This window comes from Conger conger, chromosome 15 (assembly GCF_963514075.1).
Source record: "Conger conger chromosome 15, fConCon1.1, whole genome shotgun sequence".
In the NCBI taxonomy this organism is placed as follows: domain Eukaryota; kingdom Metazoa; phylum Chordata; class Actinopteri; order Anguilliformes; family Congridae; genus Conger; species Conger conger.
In genome coordinates this window covers 1,936,838-1,953,008 of record NC_083774.1, presented here as the reverse complement: position 1 = coordinate 1,953,008, position 16,171 = coordinate 1,936,838, and the positions used below count along the sequence as shown (strand labels likewise).

The 16,171-nt window shown below is 50.7% G+C and overlaps 1 long non-coding RNA gene across 1 annotated transcript in view; it reads right to left on the bottom strand.

Moving 5' to 3' along the window:
* Window positions 1–734: 734 nt before the first annotated feature.
* Window positions 735–16,171, bottom strand: part of LOC133111020 (uncharacterized) — a 26,762-nt gene continuing 11,325 nt past the window's right edge. Inside the window, exons 2-3 of the long non-coding RNA XR_009704959.1 lie at window positions 14,828–14,980; window positions 735–1,276 (exon numbers count right to left, since the gene is read on the bottom strand). This is a non-coding gene — a long non-coding RNA (uncharacterized LOC133111020). The remainder of the gene's footprint in view (window positions 1,277–14,827; window positions 14,981–16,171) is intronic.

The following is a 16,171-nucleotide window of genomic DNA, read 5'->3' as shown; positions in this document are numbered from 1 at the left end:
TTTTAAAATGCATTAGTTTTCATTTATTTCAACATGGGTGTATTATAACACTATTTACAATCTTTTTCAGTCAAAAAATGAAGATTTTTTTAAAAAAAATTTCAGCATTTTTCAAGTATTAGACATGAGACTATTGTCTTATGTATTTTAAAATTTTCCCCTGAAAATTTATTTTTTCATCTTAAATGTTGTAAGATACATTCATTTTCATTTATTTAAACATGGGTGTATCATAAACACTGCTAAATTTTTTCAGTCAAAAAATGATGTAAAATAATTTTGGACCATTTTTCAAGTTTTAAACATGAGTTTTCTTATGTATTTTTAAATTTTCCCCTGAAAAAAACATTTTTCATCGTAAATGTTTTAAAATGCATTAGTTTACATTTATTTAAAAACCGGTGTCTTATAAACACTATTTACTCACTATACATGTCAAAAAATGACATGAGACTATAGTCTTATCTATTGTTTCATTTTCCCCTGAAAAACATTTTTCATCCAAAATGTTGTAAGATACATACATTTTTATTGATTTAAACATGGGTGTATTACAAACACAGCTATTTTTTTGGGTCAAAAAATAAAGAAAAAATCTTTTGGACCATTCTTCAAGTTCTAGACATGACACTAACAATGAAGAAAACACAATTGTCATCATACATTTTTTCCAATGAAGTTTTTATTATTTACTTAACCATGGTTGTTGAAATAACATGATTTTATATGCCCAGTCATTTGTACCTCAAATTACATGGAAATATTTTTTTGCCTAAACTCACATCTCAAGCGACCTGTTATAATACAATATTGTTGTCTTGGAAACCTCCCACCACAGAGGCCTGTGACCTACTGGTGACATCTGCATCGTCTGGTTCCCAATAAACTCATCTGAGTGAGCTCAAAATGATGGAATCATTCCACGAGATGAACAGCAAAGTCATTATGCACCTCCAAGCTTGTGTGTGCTGTTTGGTGCACAATCTGACTGAGATTCCACACGTCACACCGATCGTACGCCCACCCGACCGTACGGCCACTTCAGTCCAGTGTGACCACCCAAGGGAGTCCTGTCTTCTGGATCTGACAGAGCTGCTTGCACATCCGTCCCCTTGGCCAGTGCGTATCGGTGCTATGGTGTCCCTCCAGCCGGCTGACCCAGGACTGTCTTCTTTTCGCGATTCCAGTCCTTCCCAGTTTTCCTCGAGCTGAAACGCAGAAGCATGGCTTGATGGCTCCATAGATGGAGCAGAGCCACACAGGCTGCACTGCAGACCTGCAAAAAGAACACAGAATCATACTGCCATTCATCAACACTTTTCCAACAGCACATTGTTGATTTGAGAGAGAAATTCTCAATTCAAGGTTGGTGATTCGATCCCCGGTGTAGCCACAATAAGATCCGCACAGCCGTTGGGCCCTTGAGCAAGGCCCTTAACCCTGCGTTGCTCCAGGGAGGATTGTCTCCTGCTTAGTCTAATCAACTGTACGTTGGCTCTGGATAAGAGCGTCTGCAAATGCCATTAATGTAATGTAATGTAACATGTTTCCTAACCAAGCATATCTGTAAACATACTTGCAAACATATTTCTTTTTTCTATCAAGACTAATGAAAATGTAATTTTGTCAGCTCATTGAATTAAATAAAAGAAAACGTTTTTTGAGCAAATTATTTTGAAAGATTTTACTTCAAAGAATCTCAGTACACAAGGCTGTAATTGTACATCCCATAAGAGGAATATCTTGGTTCATCTCATTCAAAGCACTAACCCTTGCATTAACCCTTACCATATCTTCTAAAGCTAAAACTAAACCTCTCACTAACAGCTACAGTAATAATATTCGCACCAGACCTGGGTCAAATATGTAATTGTTTAAAATTCAAACCATTTTCTGTGAGCGATTGATCTTGTTGCCTGAAAAAAGGCCAGGTTTGCACTTTTTGAGAGTATTTCATAGATTACAATACACCAGGCAAGGTCAGTAAAGTGTATAAAAGCATTTGAATCTAAAATAATGACGTATGTGACCCAGATCTAGTTCCAACAATGTTACAGATTTTCATATGAAACCATCCGTTAATATCAAATTTCTTTTTGGTGGAACGGATGTGTTGTGTGCACCCGGTGAACTACCTGAATTTTGATATGTTTGCACAGTTCTTTGCATAATACAGCCTTGCGATCACAGTCCTTTGTGTTTGCCTCTTGTTGTCCTTGTTTGGCAGATAAACAGCTTTACAAATGCAAAATTATTCCAAGGCAGATAATTAGCAGCGGAAACAATCAGAAGCATGAATAATAATCCACATTTGCACCATTATAACGTTTAACCATGGGAATACGATGCATCCCAGCTCGCAGAGAAATAAGCTTATCAAATAAAGCTTTGCAAATGCGCGGTGAATTAAACAAGTCAATCATTTCTATATGAGTGCAGGGCCCAAAGGAGAAGAAATAAGCAATCATCACATTATACAGGAAAATGGGCACAGTGCACAATTAAGACAGGGCCCGGTTCTGACACCATCACAAGCACGGACTCAGTGACAGGGCCCGGTTCTGACAGCACGGACTCAGTGACAGGGCCCGGTTCTGACAGCACGGACTCAGTGACAGGGCCCGGTTCTGACAGCACGGACTCAGTGACAGGGCCCGGTTCTGACAGCACGGACTCAGTGACAGGGCCCGGTTCTGACAGCACGGACTCAGTGACAGGGCCCGGTTCTGACAGCACGGACTCAGTGACAGGGCGGACTCAGTCACTAGCAGCATGCGGAAGGAGAGCAATGTAATTGGCTGGTGACATCAGCATGTGCCCTATGATCTGTGTGACAGACAGAAATGAAGGCAGACAGATAGACAGCTGGGCCTCGATCCTTTTGGTTCTGCTGGAGACTGTGCTTCAGGCTTTCAAAGGCAAAGCTATTAACTATTCAATCCTATAAAGGGGGGGGGGGGGGCGTGAAAGGTTGCGGACCAAAGCACTTTTGGTCCACTGCATTAAGAGCCCAGTCCTGGGCTCTGCCTCAGCGTGAAAAATAAATAGATTGCCTCCCAGGAAGATGGCTGCTCAATTCTTGTTCTTTAATAACAGCAATCTGCTGTGAAAATCTAATCCCAAGTACCATTTACGCCGCATCCAGATAACTTCTGCTCGGAAAAGCGTACAATATGAATATTTCATTCCCTGATACCCAAATAAATAGCACAAGCTTTCAATCAATCAGGAGGCCTTCTCGCGGGGAGTGAACTGGAAGGTGAATTCGCTAATGAACACCGTGCGCTCGGAAACGCACATCTGACCGCGGCCGGCTTCTTTTTTTTCTTCTTCTTACTCTCGCAAAAAGGAGCAAGCACTATAAAAGCCCTGTCTAAGCCTCTCCGCACTGAGCACTCCAGGAGAAATAACCTCGCCCGGATTCTTATCTGAGGAAATGCCTCTGAACTTTCTACATTCTCTCCCTGCCACCGTGAGAAGATAATGTCCGTTACGGACACATTTACAGTCTTCCGATGGTTAGATATTTATAACGGCAAAGTAACGTTCTTCGTTTTCTCCCCGTCTATCGACTCTGGCGCTGTCATTAAAGAGAACAAACGCAGCGAACTGGCCCCCGTTCACAGTACCTTCGCCTCATCTCCACCCTGCCCTGGTTAGATGAGTTTATTCATGCCCTGCACACAGACCCATGCTGGACCAGAAGGTTATTGGGGGCTGTGTTTATCCCAGGCTCTGAAAGCCTGACTAATGATGGCTAATACAACGTGGGGAGCCATGCAGAAGGAGTGGATCACAGCTGCCTCTCTCCCCCCCCCGGGGGAAGGGGGCGCTTTCTACGCGGATAAATAAACACGAGCACAGTGTGGAAATGGACTGAGCTCCCATGGCTATTCATGAGCAATTTACTTATCTATTTATTTATATTTGCTTATTGCCCACTTTCAGGCCGCCTCTCTCCGGGCTCCTGCTGCTTTTTGGGATGACCCAGAGCATTAGCGTAGGTTCAGTCAGGCACCCAGCAGCACTAATGGAGGCAGAGTTTGGATCTCCTCAGCGCTGGAGACTCGGCCCTCACTTATAAATGTGCAGTCATTGCAGCCACAGATCTGCGGAGCAAACAAAAAACAAAAAGAAACAACTTTTCAGAAATGGCCACTGAACTTCTGCACTGGTTCTTCCTCAAACTTTCAGGTTTGGGCAGGGGGCTGGTGTGGGGTTTGGGCAGGGGGCTGGGCGTGGGGTTTGGGCAGGGGGCTGGGCGTGGGGTTTGGGCAGGGGGCTGGGCGTGGGGTTTGGGCAGGGGGCTGGGTGTGGGGGGTTTGGGCAGGGGGCTGGTGTGGGGGGTTTGGGCAGGGGGCTGGGTGTGGGGGGTTTGGGCAGGGGGCTGGTGTGGGGGTTTGGCAGGGGGGCTGGTGTGGGGGTTTGGGCAGGGGGCTGGGCGTGGGGTTTGGGCAGGGGGCTGGGTGTGGGGGGTTTGGGCAGGGGGGCTGGTGTGGGGGGTTTGGGCAGGGGGCTGGGTGTGGGGGGTTTGGGCAGGGCTGGTGTGGGGGGTTTGGGCAGGGGGCTGGTGTGGGGGGTTTGGGCAGGGGGCTGGGTGTGGGGGGTTTGGGCAGGGGCTGGGTGTGGGGGGTTTGGGCAGGGGGCTGGGTGTGGGGGGTTTGGGCAGGGGGCTGGTGTGGGGGGTTTGGGCAGGGGGCTGGTGTGGGGGGTTTGGGCAGGGGCTGGGCGTGGGTTTGGGCAGGGGCTGGGTGTGGGGGTTTGGGCAGGGGGCTGGTGTGGGGGGTTTGGGCAGGGGGCTGGTGTGGGGGTTTGGGCAGGGGCTGGGTGTGGGGGGTTTGGGCAGGGGGCTGGTGTGGGGGGGTTTGGGCAGGGGGCTGGGTGTGTGGGGGGTTTGGCAGGGGGCTGGGTGTGGGGGGTTTGGGCAGGGGGCTGGGCGTGGGGTTTGGGCAGGGGGCTGGGTGTGGGGGGTTTGGGCAGGGGGCTGGTGTGGGGGGTTTGGGCAGGGGGCTGGGTGGGGGGGTTTGGGCAGGGGGCTGGGTGGGGGGGTTTGGGCAGGGGGCTGGGCGTGGGGGGTTTGGGCAGGGGCTGGTGTGGGGGGGTTTGGGCAGGGGGGGCTGGTGTGGGGGGTTTGGGCAGGGGGCTGGTGTGGGGGTTTGGGCAGGGGGCTGGGTGTGGGGGTTTGGGCAGGGGGCTGGGTGTGGGGGGTTTGGCAGGGGCTGGGTGTGGGGGGGTTTGGGCAGGGGGCTGGGTGTGGGGGGTTTGGGCAGGGGCTGGTGTGGGGGTTTGGCAGGGGGCTGGTGTGTGGGGGGGTTGGGCAGGGGGCTGGGTGTGGGGGTTTGGGCAGGGGGCTGGTGTGGGGGGGTTTGGGCAGGGGGCTGGTGTGGGGGTTTGGCAGGGGGCTGGTGTGGGGTTTGGGCAGGGGGCTGGGTGTGGGGGGTTGGGCAGGGGGCTGGGTGTGGGGGGTTTGGGCAGGGGGCTGGTGTGTGTGCGGTGGTGTACAGTGATGAGAGAAATGAGAACAAACAGAGCGAATGAAAGGAGAAAGCCAGGAGACGGACCGAAGCCCCTCATCAGCTCCGTAAACACCGCCCATAGATTGCGCTCGCACAGACGCCTATCGCCACGGCTCGTTCCGTCCGCCAAAAGTTCGGTTCCATTCCAAACTTTTCCTTTTTCAATTTAGAGGATATTGAAAAATCACATCAGATCATATAGAAGTGACCACAAAACTAACTTTAACTTCCAATATGGCAGCACAGTGGCCGAGGGATAAAAAAAAAAAACTCCAATAGTAATGTAAACACAATTTCAGTCCAGGAAATATAAAAATATATGGCTTAACTTCTCTTCATCGGTCTGGCTGGCCTTGGCAAACACCTAAAATAAAGCACCTCAAGCAATCAATAACTATAATTTGCAACAAATTTTAAAATCATATTCAATGCCGAAACACGGCATCTATGGTACTACTTTATTACAAACAAGTAGTTTTACTAAATCTAGCATATTAATATTAAATGCATTGCCGAGCAAACACATAAAATTTAAAAAAGAAGAAGTTCTGTACACATATTTACAGTGCATGGATTTTGCCGTAGTTTGGATTTGTATTCCTTGCTTGGAAGCCTCTGGACCCTGCAGTGGTCAGAGCACACACACACACACACACACACACACACACACACACACCCTCTCAGTGTCAGAGGACCTTCCTTCCGATTGGCCTTCTCTGCACCACCTCGCGATTCTTCTACATGGCTGCAGAAATGCATCTTTGCTGTTAACGGGCCGGGTCTGGACCCGGGGCGGGGACAGGCAGGGCTCGGTGGCGCGGGGCGCTCTCTCACTCAGACCGCTCCCTGGACGGCAGCCAACACGCCCTTTACCCCCCCCCCCACCCCCCCGCAGGTCTCTGAGAGCAGGTCGCACTAGCACAGGGCTGGGGGGACAGAGAACGCTCCGGAAGACGGACTCGGCTGCATTAACACGCCTGCTCTCCGCTGCCCTGCCACGGGCGGGGGGGCGGGTGTTGGGGGGGGGGGGTGGGCGAGCAGCACAAAAACACCCCCGTTCCAGTGCATTCTGGGATTTGTCACAGCGATCTGCCGCGTCCTCTGCGCTCCCCGGCCCTGATTTCACAGCCGCCTGACACGGGCCATTAGCCACAGAGACACACGCTGCACAGGGCTACGCTAATCCACCGCCGCACACACCACAGTCCATCACAGAAAGCTCTCAGAACTTACACAGCACAACCTGACTCACAGTTAATCACGGGAGCGAGCTTCATACTGACCGGATTTGTTTGGGTAAAATCACTGAATTATTCTGTGTCCAAATAGGCACTTTCAGCAAGGCAACAGAATATGGTCTGATGCAACGTAAAAACAAGCGACAATACACTCAGAGTGGTTAAAAAACTCAAGGGGGAAAAAAAAGCAGAATGAAACTACTTTCCAGTTCAAGTTTTTCAGTCTCTCATACATATATACATATACATCTACTGTGTATATGCGTAAGTGCACCTATATATGTTTTCACCAATACATATTGATCTTTTGAATGGGACATTATCATAAGTGTGCATGATTATACTACTTATGTGGATTGTGATGGTTTTATGTGACACTGAATACGGTAGATGGGCATTTCACTCACACAAAATAAGCCCGAACAGTAAAGTTAGAGGAGGGAAAAGTCACCTTTAATGCTGTTGTTTAGCGTCACCTGAGATGCCCGGATCCTGTGAACGGGGTTAGCAAACAGTAATTAAAGTGTAGTCAGTGATCTATGCAGATACAGTACTGTTAATTAACGCTCATTACAGTTTACCACACTCCCTGTCACAGAGCTGTTGGTGATGGTCATTAGAGCATGGCACACTCACAGTAGAATTAGAGTGCTGTTATTAAACAGTCATTAAAGTAACAGTTGATAGGTTTACACTCGTGTTAATAAGCAGGACTTAAAGGCTAACAGTAACAGCATGTACAGTCTATGAGTGTTACTGTGGTGTTAATAAACCAATGGACAGCACGGTCATCTGTGTGAGTAATCTTTTTCCTCCGCAGATATCAGAGCATGTAATATTTGGGGTAAACAAAGCATTATTAAAATATGGAGCCTATTAATAAAGCATGCGCTAAAGTCCAGTTAAAGGAGCTATTCACTACACTTAGTACAATCCTTACGCTGTTACTTTGTTTATTGTGAATTATATTATGTCAATTATAAATCCTACAGTACACAAGGCTCTGTATACTGCATAATTGCTCAGAAAATACAATGTTACATGTTTGCTCATGCTGCAATACAGGATATGAAATTGTAAATACATTATTAATAAATTGCATTATATATATTTAAAGCCACACAGAGAATAGATGGTAGACATGAATACATGCCAGTTAGGACAGGGTGGAATAGAATTCACCATCAAAAGTTAGAATAAGCATTGCTGAGATGGGAAGGATATACTTTTCTGGGAACCTGGTCTCCTCCTAAATATCACTTACTAACATCAATTCATGTTGGACTAAAATGTCAACATGTTTTTGGTTTACAATTCAGTATAATTCAGCTACAGGTGCTTTGTAAAGCCTTGAACACTGCACTGCAATTGCATTGTAATCTAAATTAGCTATCGCTACACTATGTGACTCAGGAACTTTCTGTGTGATGAAATGTCTCCCACTGTGAATGTTAGGCCATATTGCTGCCTACTCATGGGTCTCAGCTCACGGCAATGCAGGTGTGTACAGGGTGGAGGTGTGTGGATACAGGTATATACAGGCTGGAGGTGTGTGGATACAGGTGTGTACAGGCTGGAGGTGTGTGGATACAGGTGTACAGGGCGGAGGTGTGTGGATACAGGTGTGTACAGGGTGGAGGTGTGTGGATACAGGTGTACAGGGCAGAGGTGTGTGGATACAGGTGTGTACAGGGTGGAGGTGTGTGGGTGCAGGTGTGTACAGGGCGGAGGTGTGTGGGTGCAGGTGTGTACAGGGTGGAGGTGTGTAGATACAGGTGTGTACAGGGCGGAGGTGTGTGGATACAGGTGTACAGGGTGGAGGTGTGTGGGTGCAGGTGTGTACAGGGCGGAGGTGTGTGGGTGCAGGTGTGTACAGGGTGCAGGTGTGTGGATGCAGGTGTGTACAGGCTGGAGGTGTGTGGGTGCAGGTGTGTACAGGGCGGAGGTGTGTGGATACAGGTGTACAGGGTGGAGGTGTGTGGATACAGGTGTGTACAGGGTGCAGGTGTGCGGGTGCAGGTGTGTACAGGGTGGAGGTGTGTGGGTGCAGGTGTGTACAGGGCGGAGGTGTGTGGGTGCAGGTGTGTACAGGGTGGAGGTGTGTGGGTGCAGGTGTGTACAGGGCGGAGGTGTGTGGATACAGGTGTGTACAGGGCGGAGGTGTGTGGGTGCAGGTGTGTACAGGGCGGAGGTGTGTGGATACAGGTGTGTACAGGGCGGAGGTGTGTGGGTGCAGGTGTGTACAGGGCGGAGGTGTGTGGATACAGGTGTGTACAGGGCGGAGGTGTGTAGATACAGGTGTGTACAGGGCGGAGGTGTGTGGGTGCAGGTGTGTACAGGGTGGAGGTGTGTGGGTGCAGGTGTGTACAGGGCGGAGGTGTGTGGGTGCAGGTGTGTACAGGGTGGAGGTGTGTAGATACAGGTGTGTACAGGGCGGAGGTGTGTGGGTGCAGGTGTGTACAGGGTGGAGGTGTGTAGATACAGGTGTGTACAGGGTGGAGGTGTGTGGATACAGGTGTGTACAGGGCGGAGGTGTGTACAGGGTGGAGGTGTGTGGATACAGGTGTGTACAGGGTGCAGGTGTGTGGATACAGGTGTGTACAGGGCGGAGGTGTGTGGGTGCAGGTGTGTACAGGGTGGAGGTGTGTGGATACAGGTGTGTACAGGGCGGAGGTGTGTGGATACAGGTGTGTACAGGGTGGAGGTGTGTAGATACAGGTGTGTACAGGGTGGAGGTGTGTGGATACAGGTGTGTACAGGGCGGAGGTGTGTGGGTGCAGGTGTGTACAGGGCGGAGGTGTGTGGGTGCAGGTGTGTACAGGGTGGAGGTGTGTGGATACAGGTGTGTACAGGGCGGAGGTGTGTGGATACAGGTGTGTACAGGGCGGAGGTGTGTGGGTGCAAGTGTGTACAGGGTGGAGGTGTGTGGGTGCAGGTGTGTACAGGGCGGAGGTGTGTGGATACAGGTGTGTACAGGGCGGAGGTGTGTAGATACAGGTGTGTACAGGGTGGAGGTGTGTGGATACAGGTGTGTACAGGGCGGAGGTGTGTGGGTGCAGGTGTGTACAGGGCGGAGGTGTGTGGGTGCAGGTGTGTACAGGGTGGAGGTGTGTGGATACAGGTGTGTACAGGGCGGAGGTGTGTGGATACAGGTGTGTACAGGGCGGAGGTGTGTGGGTGCAAGTGTGTACAGGGTGGAGGTGTGTGGGTGCAGGTGTGTACAGGGCGGAGGTGTGTGGATACAGGTGTGTACAGGGCGGAGGTGTGTGGATACAGGTATGTACAGGGTGGAGGTGTGTAGATACAGGTATGTACAGGGTGGAGGTGTGTGGATACAGGTGTGTACAGGGTGGAGGTGTGTGGGTGCAGGTGTGTACAGGGTGGAGGTGTGTGGATACAGGTGTGTACAGGGCGGAGGTGTGTGGGTGCAGGTGTGTACAGGGCGGAGGTGTGTGGGTGCAGGTGTGTACAGGGTGGAGGTGTGTAGATACAGGTGTGTACAGGGCGGAGGTGTGTAGATACAGGTGTGTACAGGGCGGAGGTGTGTGGGTGCAGGTGTGTACAGGGTGGAGGTGTGTGGATACAGGTGTGTACAGGGCGGAGGTGTGTGGGTGCAGGTGTGTACAGGGCGGAGGTGTGTGGGTGCAGGTGTGTACAGGGTGGAGGTGTGTGGGTGCAGGTGTGTACAGGGTGGAGGTGTGTAGATACAGGTGTGTACAGGGTGGAGGTGTGTAGATACAGGTGTGTACAGGGCGGAGGTGTGCTCATCCCACCATCGGTGTGACCTTTACACAAACAGACACGACGCGGAGGCGCGGAGGAGAGGGTTCGCGGTAATGAAAGGCGCACGGGCAATTAAAGCGTCTCGCACGCCGAGGGCGAAGGCGGGATTCAGAGCCCCCCAGCCCGCCGCCATGTTAGCTCCATATCCCCCCCTAATCCCCCCCTGATCGGCCGGGCCAGGAGCGTGCGCTCGCCCTCTGATCATCCTCCTCCGCGTTTCTCCTCTAATCCGCACAAGCAGACGAGTGCACACAGACGCCCCGGCCCGCTGAAATTAACCGCGCCCCCGATCCCTTCCTTCCCGTCTCCCCCCCTGTCCCCCTTCACACCTTTCGCTCCGCGCGGCCGACGGGAATCATTAGCGCCCTCCCTCCCTCCCTCCCTCCCTCCGATGCGATACGCAGCAATTACTCCTAAGAAGCAATGCGAACAAACAGTCAGCGGATGCACAAACGCACACCGTGCATAATAATAACTTTTTTTTTATGGAGGCGGGGGCCCCGTTATTTTCCGTGGCGCGGAGTTTGCTGACCGAGAAATTACGAGGACGCTCTTCCTAAACCAATTAGGCCAGGAGAAGTGCAGCGCCGTTACCACGCAACAGGGACTGCACTCAGAGAGAGACTCGCAGGGGCAGCGGTGTATTAAAGCGTGGACTAACGGACCCGGCTGGGCTGGACATCCGCATGCGCGGCAGCAAGCGCCCGTATGCGTCCTGCGCTCGTTAGCGCGCGTCACGTTATCGTCCCGCATTCGTTACCCAGTTACACAAGTGGGAGGCGGGGGGGGGGTTCAGAACGTCCAGACGGGAGGCGCGGCTGTTCCAAAAAAAAAAACCGCAGAGACAAAAGGGAAACGGCTCTCCCCCAGTTCAATTAATCTGCAGAAAGAGCCTTGGAGGGTGTGTCAACTGGCCTAATGACTAATGACCATTCTCCCCGGGTGGGGGCAGGGGTGGGGGGGTGTCATCGTTCATTTTCTGTGCTAGACTCATTTCAGAAATGGCTGCAGTTTTACTGAATAAAAAAAATGACCGTCTGATTTCAAAGCCACACCATGAGACTTGCTTTTACAGTTCTAATAAGGGGAAACAGCAGATGCAGGTTTCCATTTTGTCAATAAAAAAAGTTAACGTCCATAAGCACTCTGTGCTGCAGGGTCAATGTGTAGCAGGGTGTAGCAGGGTGTAGCAGTGTGTAGGGCAGTGTGTAGCAGGGTGTAGCAGTGTGTAGCTGTGTGTAGCTGTGTGTAGCTGTGTGTAGCAGTCTGTAGCAGTGTGTAGCTGTGTGTAGCTGTGTGTAGCTGTGTGTAGCAGAGTGCAGCTGTGTGTAGCTGTGTGTAGCTGTGTGTAGCAGCTCTGTACCTACACTCTGGAGCCCTGGGCAGGCTGTGTGCAGTGACAGATCAGTCAGGCTCTGCTCCAGGGCCTCTGCGCCTCATCTCCTATACTCTGCTCTGCCCCAGGCCTGCAGACTCTCATCTCTCACATCTCTCACACACACATCTCTCTCTCATTTCTCACACTTCTATCTCTCTCTCTCGCTCTCTCACACACACACACACACACACACACACACACACACACACACACAGTCATACACCCATCTCTCTCTCAATACCTGCCCTCATCAAACTCATGGGCAACCCCTGACTTTCCTCAGCACAGTGTATCCCTCTCAATCTATTACCCAATCACATTACATTACATTTGTAGCGACTTTTTGATCAAACAAAGGTCGCTGAGAGGCTTAGGTTGGCTCGTTGCTGTCTCACTCGTTCCATTGAATTCGTGTCCAGTCAAAAGTAAAGTTTACGGTGTTTATTACGATCGAAGTCAAACGATATTACACGTGATGAAACTTATTCAAACAAACTAAACGAAAACATGACGTGGCGTACGGTTAACAGAAAATATCCCGACCCAACTAACCCCCTCTCTCTCAGTCCTCCTCCGCAAGGCCCTCCCCCCCACCTATGTAGGTAAAACCACACCCACACAAACGATTAGGACCCCAATCAAATTATTATTAGACAATAAGCAAAGGAAGATATACAGACTCATAAGCAATAAATATAAACATGCAAACAAAATAAACATTATGAAATATTATGGCTCATACAACATTACTTTAATGGCATTTGGCAGACGCTCTTATCCAGAGCGACGTATAGTTGATTAGACTAAGCAGGAGACAATCCTCCCTTAAGGGCCTTGCTCAAGGGCCCAACAGCTGTGTGGATCTTATTGTGGCTACACCGGGGATTGAACCACCGACCTTGCGGGTCTCAGTCATTTACCTTAACCACTACGCTATAGGCCGCCCTTTGTGAGCCTTCATTATCAACAGCACCACCCATACCATCAACTGTCCAATAAGCATCTCCCACCCATTCAACAGCACCACCCATACCATCAACTGTCCAATAAGCATCTCCCACCCATTCAACAGCACCACCCATACCATCAACTGTCCAACCAGCATCACCCATTCATCTGACAGCTCCACCCACACCATCAACTGTCCAATAAGCATCACCCTCCATCAAACATCTCCATCCACACCATCATCTGTCCAATCAGCATGACCCTCACGACTGAACCCATCTCTGCAGTGTACTGCACTGACACCCAAGCTCTGCATCTGCTCTATTCCTTCTAAATAAAAGGAATTATACATTTCTCAGTTTTAGCCTTTATGTCACGAGTAGGCCAGACTGGAAGCATTAGATTAGATCTGAACAGGCAAGCTTTAACATTTAATGGGGGAGGGCCCTAAACTAATTACAGCGCCACAGAGCAGCTGCTGAAGTGGTGTGGATCTGACCGGCGTGCTGCTCACCGACCACTGGAGCAAGAACCATGTGATCAGGGCCCTCTGAGAGGAGCCAGGGCTTCCCGAAAAGTTCCGTGTGCTCCAGAACGTCACCTCCAAAATCATTCACCATAGAATACAGAACGGGGTGACAACCACACCACAGAAACACCGTCTCAAGCTCTATAGATTACATTACAGTCCAGGCATTTGGGCAGACGCTCTTATCCAGGGCCATGTCCAATAAAGTGCGAATTGTAACCAGGAACAAGTTAGAGGGAAGCCCCAGAGGGGAAGCACAGTTTCAAGCGCCAGAGTGATCACATCAGATTAAAAACACGAACCCTTGTTGAATAATCAGATAACTGTCCGCGCAGCAGTACCGCGGTTGGCAGGTAGAATACCGCAAAGCCCCGGAAGCCCGCCAGGAAAGGCAACTCGGTGGAAACCGGGAGCAAGCGGAGCAAATCTGTCAATGGCAGGGCGGGAAGAGGGGGGAGGGGGTGGGGGAGGAGGGGGAATGGAAAAACAAAAGAGGAAAGAGCTTTCCGGGAGGTGCTGTGTCACGCTCGGCGAGGCCGGGAGAGCCCTGAGCCCTCGCCGCGCTCACATCCCGGCGCATCGACGAGCCGGCCGCGTGTAACAGCTAATCGATCGCTCGCGAAATCCCTCCGCACCCCCCTCGCCCCGGCTGATCGATATCCCCGGCAATTAGAATCCCCTATCTGCATGGCCGCCGGGCCCCGGGGCCGGCTTCGCAGTCCACAAACACCCAATTTAGTCCTCGGCCTATCACTTAATTACTAAATCCTCCCTAATGCGTATTGGCAGGCCGCGGCTGTACTCAGTGCTCGGGAGCGGGGCCCGACTTAAACACGAGACCTTTGGCAAGGTGCTGGTGAAGATCCGCGGATTCCTCCGCTCCTCGGCCACTTAAACATCCCGTTTCAACAGGAGGCCCCCGACCCCGGGGAGATCCGCCATCGATGCGTCTCACGCCGTGCAGACGGGACGGGCGGGGGGTGTGGGGGGTGGGGGGGCTGCGGGGGGGGGGTACGGGGGGGGGTGGCGGGTTGTGTTAGGGTCACACAGCGAAAGGAAAGCTGGAGAAACAGGGCTGCGGCTAGCGCTACACAACACGCACCTCAGCCGGGCGCGAGAGCCCTGAGGGTGGAGAGCTGTCAGCCATTTTGAATATTAGACGCCTTCCTGCTTCGTGCCTGGCTCTGCTGGAGTGGCGGGCCAGAAGCACAGCACTGGGCCGTCCTGTATACATCAGCACTGACTGCAGGCGTCTGGAGCCCCAGCATTATGGGAAGTGCCAGACTGCAGTAATAATCCTTTAGTCGCCTGCCATCTCCAGACATCTCCAGACATCTCCAGACATCTCCAGACATCTCCAGAATGCCCACGGCCTCGTCCTGCTCCAGCTCGGGGAGCCGAGGGCCGTACGCATGCAAATGGAGCTCCGTCTCACCTGTCCCAGGTGCCCGTGAGAGTGCGACGATTCGGCTCCGTTTCGGGGGGGGGAGCCTCTGTGCGGCGGTGTGCTGCTCCAGGCTGGTCCCAGCTGCGCGCGTTAGACTGGTCCTGAAAGGAGTCTCCTCTCCTGTCCGCCTGTGACAGGGCCCTGGGAAACGCAGTGAGGAGAGCTTTCAGTCCTGACGGGCCGCTGGAGGAGTCTGCTCACACAGCTTACGCTGCAGAAACATCCCGTCTCAAGTGTTCTACAGACCTGAAATCTTACTTTTTTTTTCATGTAGAAAATATGAGCTTGTTTTAAGTTAATATATGAACCCATCTCGGTTGGGGAGAACTGCACATGATATTTGGGGAGGGGTCACACTTTACAATAAGGCTCATTAACTGACATTCTACTAATGTAGTTGTTAACATTAATTAATTATGGACAAATACATAAATTACGCATGAAATTCATTATTCATTAGTTAATGCATTTGTTAACAACTAACTATTTGTTACATGCATATTTATACATGAGCAAACCAAAGGATGAACTTATAATGAGTTCATAACTGACTTTTTCATTCCAATATGAATTGGCGATAACTAATGCAGTTGTTATCATGAATGAATAATGTACAAAATACATTAACAATACATTAACTCATCAGAAGAAGTTAGTTAACTGCAGTAGTTCATGATTAGGAAGTGTAGCTGACAGGCGAAGAAACACATTCTAAATTAGGGCTTTATGATAAAATAAACGCCTGGTTCTGACAAATCAGCAGGCTTTAGGACAAACAGGACACAACAGAAAAATGTCAACGGAATCTGCGTTCAGAATGTATGTATTTAATAATAATAATAATAATAATAATAATAATAATAATAAGTTCACACAGGCACGAGGTGACCCTGCTCATTTCGGACATTAAAACGAGGAGGTGTCACGGGGCGGTTGTTTCACTGGCTCCAACGCTGACAGCCGTCAGGACAAATCTATATTTCATGGCCACTTAAAGATGTATAAATAGCCAAACGAGGTGCTCTAACCGTCTATAAAGCGGCGGTAAGAGGTTGTGGGAAGATGGCGGGCGTGGAGCGGGAGCGGGAGCGTGAGCGGGCCATCAATCTGGGCGGCGAGGAGCGCCCGGCGGCGGTAAATCACCCCCCCCTCCCCTCCGCCGCGGGTCCACTGACGTGTGTGTGTGTGTGTGTGTGTGTGTGTGTGTGTGTGTGTGCGCGTGTGTGTGTGTCCCCGCCCCGACGGATCGCCCCGCACCCTGACAGATCGCCTCGCCACACTCTATTAAAAACCCAGCGGCCGCGCCCGCGCTGACATAACAAACAATTAGTC